This window comes from Anas platyrhynchos, chromosome 2 (genome assembly GCF_047663525.1).
Source record: "Anas platyrhynchos isolate ZD024472 breed Pekin duck chromosome 2, IASCAAS_PekinDuck_T2T, whole genome shotgun sequence".
Taxonomy (NCBI): domain Eukaryota; kingdom Metazoa; phylum Chordata; class Aves; order Anseriformes; family Anatidae; genus Anas; species Anas platyrhynchos.
In genome coordinates this window covers 34,458,459-34,470,634 of record NC_092588.1, presented here as the reverse complement: position 1 = coordinate 34,470,634, position 12,176 = coordinate 34,458,459, and the positions used below count along the sequence as shown (strand labels likewise).

The 12,176-nt window shown below is 37.5% G+C and overlaps 1 protein-coding gene across 3 annotated transcripts in view; it reads right to left on the bottom strand.

Moving 5' to 3' along the window:
• NCOA2 (nuclear receptor coactivator 2) overlaps positions 1 to 12,176 on the bottom strand; it is a 197,874-nt gene that overhangs the window by 178,060 nt on the left and 7,638 nt on the right. For all 3 annotated transcript variants that reach the window (XM_038173626.2, XM_027452331.3, XM_027452332.3), the window contains exon 2: positions 9,854 to 9,933. The gene's annotated coding sequence lies outside the window, so the exon portion shown is untranslated. The remainder of the gene's footprint in view (positions 1 to 9,853; positions 9,934 to 12,176) is intronic.

Sequence of the window (12,176 nt, the reverse complement as noted above, 5' to 3'; positions counted from 1 at the left end):
AGAGGTGACACTTCACCTCAAGATCAGTGAGTTCTTCAGAGAACATCTCATCAACCTGACACTGAAGAGTAAATTCCCAGCTTTCTATCATGTGTCCAGGGAATAACGCCATTCCTGCTGTTAGCCATACACCATAATTCCCATGGGCATGAGTATCACAAAATTTCCATCACAGAAGCCATTCAAGGATGAATGGAAGACCCCATATTCTACAAATGTTTCCAGCTACCTTATCCACATCTGTTGATTAACCAAAAAAGTTGATCAAAGTTCAAAAATATTTTCATAGCTGATACTTGACTTGAATTAAAGATAAAATAAAAAGTTAACTATTCAATGCAATAAACAGAATAACAGATGCTTCACACAAAGAGCCCATAACCAGCATGACATGAGGATGGCTAAAGTTATCTGATATCCTGAACAAAGTAGCAAGACAGAATGAAAAACTGGTAATACAATCAGTACAAATTACAATATAGAAACAAACATGCAAACAAATGTTCAACTATTAAAATATTAATAAAAAACATGTGTTGCTCTAGGTACGCACTCACATAAAACCATGTTGCATTAATTCATTGTTTCTCCACTGCTCCACAAGATGTTGTCCATACAAGAAAGTAAGCTCCCTGTTACTGACTTCCTTCCCTGTCAGCAGTAAGCAAGATCAGTTAAAAAACAGAAATATGTCTTCTATACACTCAGCTCATGCCCTTTTTTTTCCTTCAGAAAAAATCTTCAATTACCAGAAAAGTGTTTTACCCAACATTGGATTTTACATTTTCATCTTCCATGTATTAGTAGTTAGCTCAGTCTTTATGTAAGTCACCCTTATTTCCCCTTCTTAGATTGGAGGGGAAAAAAAAGCATGCCTCCTTCCATGAGAAAATTCTATGGTTAGGGATGCTACCTTTCTTTCACAGCTATTTTGATATAACTGAAATAATTTACATAAGTGTAACAGAACAGAACACAGATCACTACGAAAATTTTACCACAAACACTATAGTTACTAAATCAGACAGTCCCAAAGTCACGTCAGCACTAAGCCATACGATGCAATACGGTCTCTTCAACCATAATACAAAATAATCACTTAATCTTTTAAATTTTTAAGATTGTATTTTTACCTTTGAGAAACATGCTGTACACAGTTCACATTTTCACTTTTCATTTTCTCTAATGCTAAGAGATATAAAAATGTTGCATTTTGATCTTTTCAGGTTTTCAAGAATTCATCAGTTTTACCTGGCAAAAATTCTTCACATGGGCCTAATCAAAGAATTTGGAAAAAAGGTGGCATGAATTTTCCTGTGGTTGTCACTACTCATTTTCTATTTTATCTTTATAGTCAAATGTATCCATTTACTTATGGACAAAGATCTCTCTGACATAAGGAACAGAGCTGTGCCTAGAATGGATTTTTCATTTTAGCCCCTGAACAGGAAAATGAAAGAAAAAAACACACTTTAAACTGTTTCAAGTTGCACGAATTCTCAATTCATCAGTAAAAACGCCCTTGTTTCAGAAAGCTTACTTCATGTCAAAGTAGGGTAAGCCATCTCAAAGCATTAATAGCAACCACAAGGGGATTTAATTGCTAAATATATCTGTAAATGTATACCTTAGCTTCCTGTGCAGTACCTTGCCTGAGAAGACAACCTGATAGGTAGCATATAAATAAATTAAATAAATGGAAGTGGGAAAGCGAAGAAACTTCTGTCCTTTACTGCAAGGCATACACAGCAGGCAGGGTGCTCCAAGCTGAAATCCAGTTCTTCAACAACGTATTTAAGCAAGAATAAAAAGCAAAATTGTTTCAGAGGCAGAGACAGAAAGCTCCAACCAATAAAATATTCAGCAGCCCGAAGGGGGAGCAATCTCCCAGGAGGCCAGAGACCCAAATGGGAATTAGGAGCATCATGCCTCTACCTTGTGGTGTGCTCAAAACAAGGAGGCACGCAGCAATTTGCCCTCCCACCTCTCCCCCTTCGGCAACCCAGGATGAGCACAGCCCTGCACCCATGCCTGTCAGTGCCCATGTGTGCACGCAGGCACAGGACAGGGCTCTCAGCCCCTGCAGCCTCGCCAGATAACATGGGTTGCACCAGGAGCCATCTCCCATGGCTGCAAAACATTGGCAGCTGGCCAGAGCCTGGCATGCTGCAACTGGACAGGGGAGCAGCACCTGGGGAACGGGGCCAGACCTTGGGAAGCAGATGCACCATCCGCCTCCCCTCAAAGCAGAGCACAGGCTGTGTCAGATAGACAGATCAATAAATACACACACAAACACTCCAACTCCTATTAGAGTGTCACATGGATCAAGCGGTCGTGGCCCACGGCATCCCTCCTCCTACATTGCTGCCTGCGGGCTTTGGCCAGACAAATGAGCATGGGCTATCCCAAAGTGTTACCACGCTGTATCAGAAGACGACATGCAAAACACCTCTCCAGGAAGCCAGGGGCAGAAGGAAACAGCTCAGAAATGGACTAAAGAAGCAGATACTTTTGGGTAGACCTGTGTGGTGCCAGGAGTTGGACTTGATGATCCTTATGGGTTCCTTCCAACTCAGAATATTCTATGATTCTATAAGAGGAAAACTAAGTAGGAAGCAAGTTTGTAAACTGACATTACTGGAATCAAGTGTATCATCAGCAGGCTGCTACGTTTCTTTTCTTTCTGTACTTTAAATAGTACCCACAATACCTAAAACAGGACCAAAGCACCATATATGTGATTCTAGGCTGATATTCAGAAATAAATCAGTACTATACAGGTTTGCTGTACACACAGCATATCTGACACTAATCAGTGAAAGCAGAAAATGAACAGAACATAATTCGTTTGACAATTCATGCTGTAGCACATCACCTGTGGTGTACAATAGTGGTGGTAGCACACTTGGTGTATGACAGCAGCAGAATAGCATGGGCTGTTTCATATAAAATGGCCTATTGTGTTGGTTTTTTTCCTCCCCTTTTCTGTATTTGTGTCACGTATGTTGTAAGTATGGCAATCATAAGTGTTATACAATAGACTCACATGTATTGATCCCCTAGATATTTTGCTGCAGATCAGGAGCTGCAAACTTGAATAACAACAAAAGAGCAGGCTCATAGAGAATGCAAGACCAGAATCACAGTCATGGATGAGGAGTATTTTAAACACTGGTAGTCATGCATGAAACTTCATGTATCATCAGACACACACAGAACTTATTCCCCTGTAGGATATATTCAGGAAGTTACATACCACAATTCCTGACAGGAAAAGTTTTTTCATGACTCTCTTCAGCTGTACTGAGCAAAGCAGGATTTGTCAAGAGAAGCCAAGCAAAAAAAAAGTCTGAAAACTGGAAGGCCATAAAAATTAACCCAAGTGAAATTTAATACATGTTGGCCACCTACCTTCAGAGGAATATAGATGTTTCAATCCCATTTTAAAACACTACTAACTTTGCCACCACACGGTAGTTAGAGTCAAGCTTACACCCTGGACAAAAAAATAAAAATCTCACTCTTATGACTGTGAAATAGGTGCCTAGAGATTGAAGGACAAAGGAACCCAAAGCAAAAATGGATCTTCAGTTCAATGGGTTACTTGTAATGATGATTCAAAGTTTACATGAAAATATCAGAATATAAGCAAAAGAAAAATATACTGGAAGTACACAAATAGAAACATTTTAACTCAGTATGACATTACTGCAGTCTCCCTCAAGGATGAACTGATTTGTGATACCCACTATAAAACTAACTCTCTTCTCAATTCTAATTTTAAATGTTCCTAGATTGCCTATTGCTGTCACTTTGAAAGATATGGAGCTTGGTGTATACTGAACACTTTAGTTTATTGAACTGGGACTACTGAAGGAACAAAAGCACAGATAATGAAAAAGAGGAAGAATCTGGATCATAAGTTACTAGACACACATACTAAAATCTGATCTCTATGTAGCCAGGTAACCACAAATGGCTGTCCTTTCTGAGGAAGGAAAATATTCAAATACCTTTTCTCTTTCCAGATTGTTAAGATAAGGTGTCTTGTCTATGCATAGTTTAAGAGATATTTCTAATCCAACTTAATATTAAACTTAAAATCTGTAACTTATCTGAGACTGTATTTTTCAACATCCAAAGTTTATTTAAAAATTACAATTTCTTGCCAATCCAGTTAATATAAAGGTAAATTAATCAGAGAGAAACACTGTGCCACACTTTAGATTAACCAGCTGCAAATTTGCTTACTATTCTTGTCACATAAGTCTTCAGACTTTAACATCCCAGCATTGTGGCATGATAAAAACTCATCAACTTTAATGTACAGAAATATCCATGAACCTCAAATTATTGTACTATAATGCTGTCAAATAAACAGACTACTGGAATTCAATTTCCAGAAAGCCAAGGCAAAATCTACTGGCCTTAATCTGAAATACCAGTGTCATTTTCAAGCCCTGTATTTAATTAATACTATTTGCTGTCAAGAGCTGAGCTGGGTAAATATTTCACTCTTCCCAATTCAGGGGCTAAAGGCAGGCCCAGAGGAAAATTTGCCCGAGTAAATGCATCTCATCTTCTTTGATGATGCAAGTGCTCAGTTGTCCTGTTCTTGACCCCTTTAGAATTCCCAGGCTCCAATACCACTGGTACAATGTCATCAATCTATATTTAAAATATATATTGATTTTCCACAGACAATAATGACAGCTATTCCTTCTGCAAATGCACATATAGTATACCTTTGCCCACAGAAAAACGTTCCTATCAAGGTAAGAAATGAAAAAATCTTACTAAAGCCCATTACTAAGTCAAAACCAATATTTAAGAAGTGAATAAAATCAAGTTAGAAATCTCATTTCCTAAATATTTTTTATATATCTCACTGAAACTGAAATGTTAGAAATAATCTTCCTGGATATAGCTAGAAAAGGCAAATTTCAATCAATTCAATGATAGTGTTTTCAACAGTCCTTGATATATGAAGTTTGGTTCTATCAGTTCAGTAAGAAGTTCATTGACAGAGAACTCCATTTAAGTCCATTCACAGTAATTAATGAGTTTTACATATTTAAGGACAGTTCAGTCCAGACCTGCAACGAATTTGGATGTTGTGGCCTCAAAACTATTAAAGTAGTTTTAATCTGCTTTCATTATTAACAAATCTAGATCTGCTAGTTGCAAGGATGATGAGATTTCCCTCTAACTCTGTTTTCATTAATTTTAAAGGAAATGGAATCACAGAATCACAGAATCTCTAGGTTGGAAGAGACCTCAAGATCATCGAGTCCAACCTCTGACCTAACACTAACAGTCCCCACTAAACCATATCCCTAAGTTCTACATCTAAACGTCTTTTGAAGACTTCCAGGGATGGTGACTCAACCACCTCCCTGGGCAGCCTGTTCCAATGTCTAACAACCCTTTCAGTAAAGAAATTCTTCCTAACATCTAACCTAAAACTCCCCTGGCGCAACTTTAGCCCATTCCCCCTCGTCCTGTCACCAGGCACATGGGAGAACAGGCCAACCCCCATCTCGCTAGAGCCTCCTTTAATATACTTATACAGAGTGATAAGGTCACCCCTGAGCCTCCTTTTCTCTAGGCTGAACAAGCCCAGCTCCTTCAGCCGCTCCTCATAGGACTTGCTCTCCAGGCCCCTCACCAGCTTCGTCGCCCTTCTCTGGACCCGCTCAAGCACCTCGATGTCCTTCTTGTAGCGAGGGGCCCAGAACTGAACACAGTACTCGAGGTGCGGCCTCACCAGAGCCGAGTACAGGGGGAAAATATAGTATATTTGTGTAAATTTCAACTCTCCCACACAATAAAAACCAAGGATTTCCATAATCTCCCACTTGTAATTCAAGGAAGGAAATAATAATAATATATGGGTCAATTTAATAAATCTTAATAGATGCTCATTTCTCTACCTCTGTGGAACATTTTCACTGTACCACCCACACAGAAAGTTTGCTCTCAGATTAGCAGTATCGTTTTAACCCTGACTGCATTAAATTCACTATAATCAAGCATCTACTTTTATAGGCATCTTTATAGGCAATTCATGTTAACTGTCGCTACTGAACAGGAGTGACTGAAAACAGAAAAATCTGATCATATTTCATGCAAAACAGAGCTCCTCAGTTTTGAGGTCTAAGAAATGTGACCACATTCTCTTTATTTAGCACTAACCAATTCAAACTAGGTTAAAACTGCCTCAGATTCCTCTTCAAATGAGAAGACCTAAGTCAGAAAAAGATATGACTATCTTGTGATCAATAACTGTTTTACTTCAAGTATTTCCAAAATACAGACTCTATAGGAGTTAAGGTGTAGTGAACTCACTCCTGAGATTTTGGTGGGCTCCATCCCAGCACAACTTTGCATTTTGATAGAAGTGATCTTTTTTATTTATATTTACACTACACATACACTTTTATTTATATTTCATACATGGAACCTATTGTAATCTTTCCTCACATGCATCTTCAAACTAACAGTGAACACTCTTAAAACTGGCTTCAACATAAGGTACTTTTATTTTCAGTCTTACACTGTGTTTTCTGACAGCACTCCCTTCACACATAGGCATATTAGGAGGACACAGTCAAAAAATGGGACATCTGTCAGAATTTTATCTATGACTGCTGTGAGCAACAACGAGTACTACAACTCATAACAAACAGATGAATATTTTCTATGCATCACACTTGACACTAACTACAACACAAATGCCAATGAAATCACTACAAAGTTGGATTGAAACAGACTCTCATCAAGAGTGACAGAAAAGTGAGATTCCTCTACTCTGCATTTTTTATTTTTTTCCCTGTGAAACATTCACTGCAAAAGACATAATTTCAAGCAGAAAGAAAAGGCGAAAGAGACAGAAGATGTTTTCTGACTGAAAACCTTTAAATTAGGAACTAAGGTTAGTATTTTTATCTTGGTGGTTTGTTAGTTTAAAAACTAAAGTCTGACTGTCTCTAACTGCACACCCTTCTGGTAGGGCACAGCAGCTATCATGTATGACCCTAACCACCAGATTTCCAAGGGTGTAGTCACAAGTTCTAGCACTTACATTATTTGTATATGCTTATGTATATATACACTCTAAAGCCATTGAACTAGTCCAGGACTCAAACTCTAATGCGCTACATTATATTCAGAATATATCCATCCAGTATTGAGCAGTAGTTTCACTTGCTGCAAAGCTTACTGCAGTGGCAGAGAAGCTGAATGCACACAGTCGTTTTACAGTCCCACAACACACAGTCAAACATTTATTCCACAGGCAGCTCATATCAAAAACTGAGGACAGAATTTAAGAGATTCAAGCTGGTATATCTTTTCACAGAATCACAGAGTTGTAGAGGTTGCAAGAGACCTCAAGAGATCGAGTCCAACCCTCCTGCCAAAGCAGGTTCCCTAGAGCAGGCTGCCCAAGTAGGTGTCCAGACAGGCCTTAAATATCTCCAGAGAAGGAAAGTCCACAACCTCCCTGGGCAGCCTGTTCCAATGATCCGTCACCATGAAGTTCTTTCACATGTTGATGTGGAACCTCCTCTGATCCATTTTTTGGCCATTGCCCCTCGTCCTGTCCCCATAAACCACTGGAAAGAGGTTGGCCAAATCCCTCTGTCCTCCACACTTAAGATACTTGCAAACATTTTCTAAGTTCACACATTAATAGTTAATATAAATTAATATAATTTCTCTGATATTGCACCGGAGAATGTGAAACTCTGAATAAATAAAAAAAATAGGACTGAAATCCCAGGACTTCAGAAGTCAGTGTTAACACTTCCAAGGATTCAAAGGAACCAAAGTGTGAAGCTATTCCATATCTTATGCAATTCCCTTTCCCTTAGTTATCATGTGAACATGTGGGTAACTATCCATTTTAGAACATTAGGATATTATTTTTGGAGAGCTGCCTCTCTATTTCCAGGTTCATCCTCGGCTTCAAGTCCTCTAATGGATTTATTTTTTTTTTAAACTGTTTTCTTCCTCACTGTTATAACCACAGGCTTCATATACAAATATTTACCTCTTAGTTGCTCACATTAAAAGCTTTGAGCTTTTCATAAACAGCAACTATGTTTTATTTAGTATCTGCAAAGGTACCATATTACTTTCTGTCACTGTATCAACTAAACAAATTTGGAATTTTAGTGCAGAACTTAGCAGCACTAAGCAAAGAAAGTTTTTTTTTTCCACTCACATTAATTAATTAGGAAAAAAGGCAATTATATGCAAATTGCTTTTTATTTGAATATTTACCTTTTTCAGCCTTAACCTAATGCATTCTCTGTTTGATAGAAAATTGCAATCAAGACAACTGAAATGAAAACAAACATGCTATCAATTTGACAACAAAATTTCATGTTCTCTATGGGAAATGTTGGCAGTGACATTTTTCTTTCTTCATTATTCATACCTAACTCATTCTATTATGAGTCTTTTATTCACTAGAAAAAGAAAAATCAATAACTTATTTTGAGATTCTTACTTTCCTTTTTTAAAGAAATTAATTTGAATGATCACAAAAATAACTTATTATTGAGAAAATCTGCATGTACACAGTACGATCATTATGCATCTCAAGTAAGTAGTGTAAATAAATAATATAGTGTAAGCAATAAGTGTAACTAAATAATAAATAACATCTACATGGCACAACATTTTCAAGTTAATATATAAACAAACTATTCAACCAGTATTATGAAGTCTATTGAATGCAATGAACTGCAAATTCTTATTATTAGAAAAGCCATGCAAAAAGGCAGAAAAACAGAAGCACTGAAAAGCTTCTTAAATCTCATTTCAGTTTAAAGAAAAGCATTGTTACTTTGAAAAAAAAAAAAAAAAGCTCAATGTAATTAACAAAAGAGGAAATGATACTTGATGTAGACATACATAATTTTACCCATAAATGGCTGGCATTGTATAAACAGCTATGCCCCAAAAAACCCAAACCCTTCTTAGTTGGCTCACTCCCCACCTCTATATTTAGTGTGCAAGCCTCAAAAATACATATTTCTGACCTTAATAAGTCACTCTATGTGTTAAAAGACAACATTTATTCATGAGTACCCTGAAAAGGTTCTCACATAAAATCTCAAATGCGTATTTGTAAAAGATTTATACCAAGTGAGTGTATTGATATATTAAACATACCTAAAATAAAAACACAGCATTTATATTCTACTTTCTTTCACTGCACTACCAAACTATTATTAGTCTGCATTTAAACAATCCACAGGGGTCCTGTTTTCTAATTCTCAGTGGTATTATCCCTTCTTGTGAGCAGAGTTAAACAGGCACAGCACTGCCTGATGGAGCCATCAGACAGTAATTCTTGAGCAACAAGCAGTTTAAGTCATCAGTGTCATTATACCTATTTCAGCCCTCAATTTAAGTAATTTATTAGTGCAGATAGTTGGATGGAAAAGCTTGTATTACTTCATACTCAACCTTCACAGAAAGACAGACCATAATCAGCACATTGGAAAAACACCAGTTCCTTCGTTAAAAGAATGAAGTATCAAACAAACTTCACGTGCAGGAGCATCACATATTTATCCCCTTCAGCCTTAGCAGAACAGAGTACCGTTCCTGGTCCTGGAGCTAAAGCAAGGTCCCTGCTTTCATAACCAGTTCAAGCATAATTGTTGAAAGTGTCTAAAATGTTCATATTTCCTCTGACTGTATTATCACACATTACTTAATACCAGGGTTTGTTCTGCTGTATCCACACAATCACTTTAAGATGTCTCACATCAAATTCCTCAGCAAAGGAGATAAAACTGTAAGGTGGTCTAATTAAACATGAGGGAGAACTCACCAAGACACAGCAAGGCAGGCAGGGAGTTCTAGAGGCTGTGTGTGTGAGGGACCCCAATACTCAGATGCATCTCAGATATGCTGTGAACAAAATTGAGAAAAAAGATTAGTGTTTTATTTTTTTTAGACAGGCAAAGAAAAATGAAAATACAATGGCTAGCACATCTCACTTTTAAGCATAACATCGCGAGGGAAACATTATGTGTGTTGCAGAACATTATCTCTTTTTCCAGACACAACAATGTCCTTCTAGTCGCACAATCACTCCAGGCACACAGCTTCCTCTTTACCTGCTACCTCCTGCAAATTTGCAGTGATATGAACTAGGATGTTTAAATTAATTTACATGGTATGTAGTCCTTGTTTTCACAAAAGAATCTGTGGGAACTCTCTGCAAAAGTGCTTGGTTCCTTTTTTGGTTGACTGCTTGGCTGGCTGACTTTGTAACATACGAGTTTCAAATCTCTAAAAAGGAGAAACTGGTGTTTTTTACAAAATGCTTCTCAAACATTATTAAAAATTGTATGTGTAGAAGCATGTTTCTTCTCCACTTACAAGACCTCTGACTTGAATGATGAGTATTGGTGGACAAATTAAAAAACAACCAAAATCAACCAACCAGCAAACAACAACAAATCTCTCTTCATTAGTACAGAACTTAAGATACCAGAAGAGCAGAAGACAAGCATCATAAAGCAATGTACATTTCTTCAGGAAAGAAGAACAGGTGGGTAATAGTAACATGACACTGTCCATAGAAATATTATACCTGGACTCCTGTTTGTAAGCCAGACAAGTACTTTATGTCAAATATATCCAAGCAAGCTACCAAAAAGTTTTCTAACTTGTCTTTCTCAGCGGAGCATAAAGAAAATGAAAGATAAGCTACGATATAACAAAATAATAACAACAACAAAACAATAACAAAAAGCACTAATTATGCCTCAAGAAAAGTGGGATTTCTAGACAACTATATGATTCCTGTCAATATCGCCATCTCACAAAAAATCTTCTTCAAATAAAATCTGCTGATTTTTTTTCTAGTTCAGACAGGATATCACTACAGTAACAGGTTATTCAGAGGACCCACTAAGAAAATAATTGTTTTTGTATAAAATACATCCACAGAAGATCTGAAAACATTACTGTCTCAGAAATGCCTAAGAATTATACAAGGTCTACAAAACATTTTTTTTTTTAATTTTTATTTTGGTTTTGCAGTTTGCCCTCATTCATGCAAAACACGGTCATGTCTTGGGGTAAAATAAGTAAAATACCAGATCATTTGGCACTTTAGCAGGAATTACAAATTTTGCCAGACACCTGCAGTCCAGAGGGATTCAGTAAGGAGAAGCCACTACCCAAGCAGATGATGAGGCATAGCCACTGGGTGCCCTTCAGGCCAAAGGCAGAGAGCAAGGGCTTCATCTCCAGCCATGGTGGTATGGCCCTTTGCCATAGGATTGCAATAATAACAAGAGTGTCTGTGCAGACAGAATTGTTTTCCATTCATCTCCCAACTTTAGAAGGGCTGAATCCTCCTCCTCATGACCATCTTTTCAGCTGCTGCACACCAGCAAAGGAGGATGTGCACTACTCAAGTACCATCTTGTCTCTCAACCACGAGTATGGCTGGTGTTTTCCTCCTGCTAGTTATTTTGGGGTCCTCATCTCCTGATCTATGTGGCCTTCCAATATCACCGCTCAGAGTCTGCACATGAGTAACATGATTCCCAATGACTCCTCTACAGCTCACTGGGCACAGTGCCATGATGATGAAAGATCAGCAAAATTTGTCATTTCCATTTATTTTTTTTCCTATTTGTATAACATTTTAAATAATAATGATAGGGCTGACTGAAAACCAAGACAATACATGACAGTTTCATAGGTTAAATACTATCTTTAAAATACTACTAATAAAGTCTTTCTTTTTAACTAAGTCTTAAATTGTACATAAACCAGTGATAAGCTTGATGTATCCAAACGCATGGTATATTCCAGATTTATACTTCTAATTAAACTAGATTATCAGTGAGGAAAACTGATGAACGCTGCACACTGAAGTTACCTATTATTCCTTGTTTTCCTTTCTCAAGGAAATAAAAAGTTTCTGAAATAAAAAGTGAAAGCAACCCTGGAACAAGGCACTGCTAGTACCTATTCCCCTGCAAGTCAAACCCACAAGAATCAGAAGGTTCTTGGGATGCCCCTGAAAACTGAAGAGAAACTACCCTTGCACAAAGCCAGCTTTCACAGTAATATACTTTTAATGGTGGTGCTCAAAGACCTGTATGTAGGCCTTTTTCTGAGGCCTATATGAT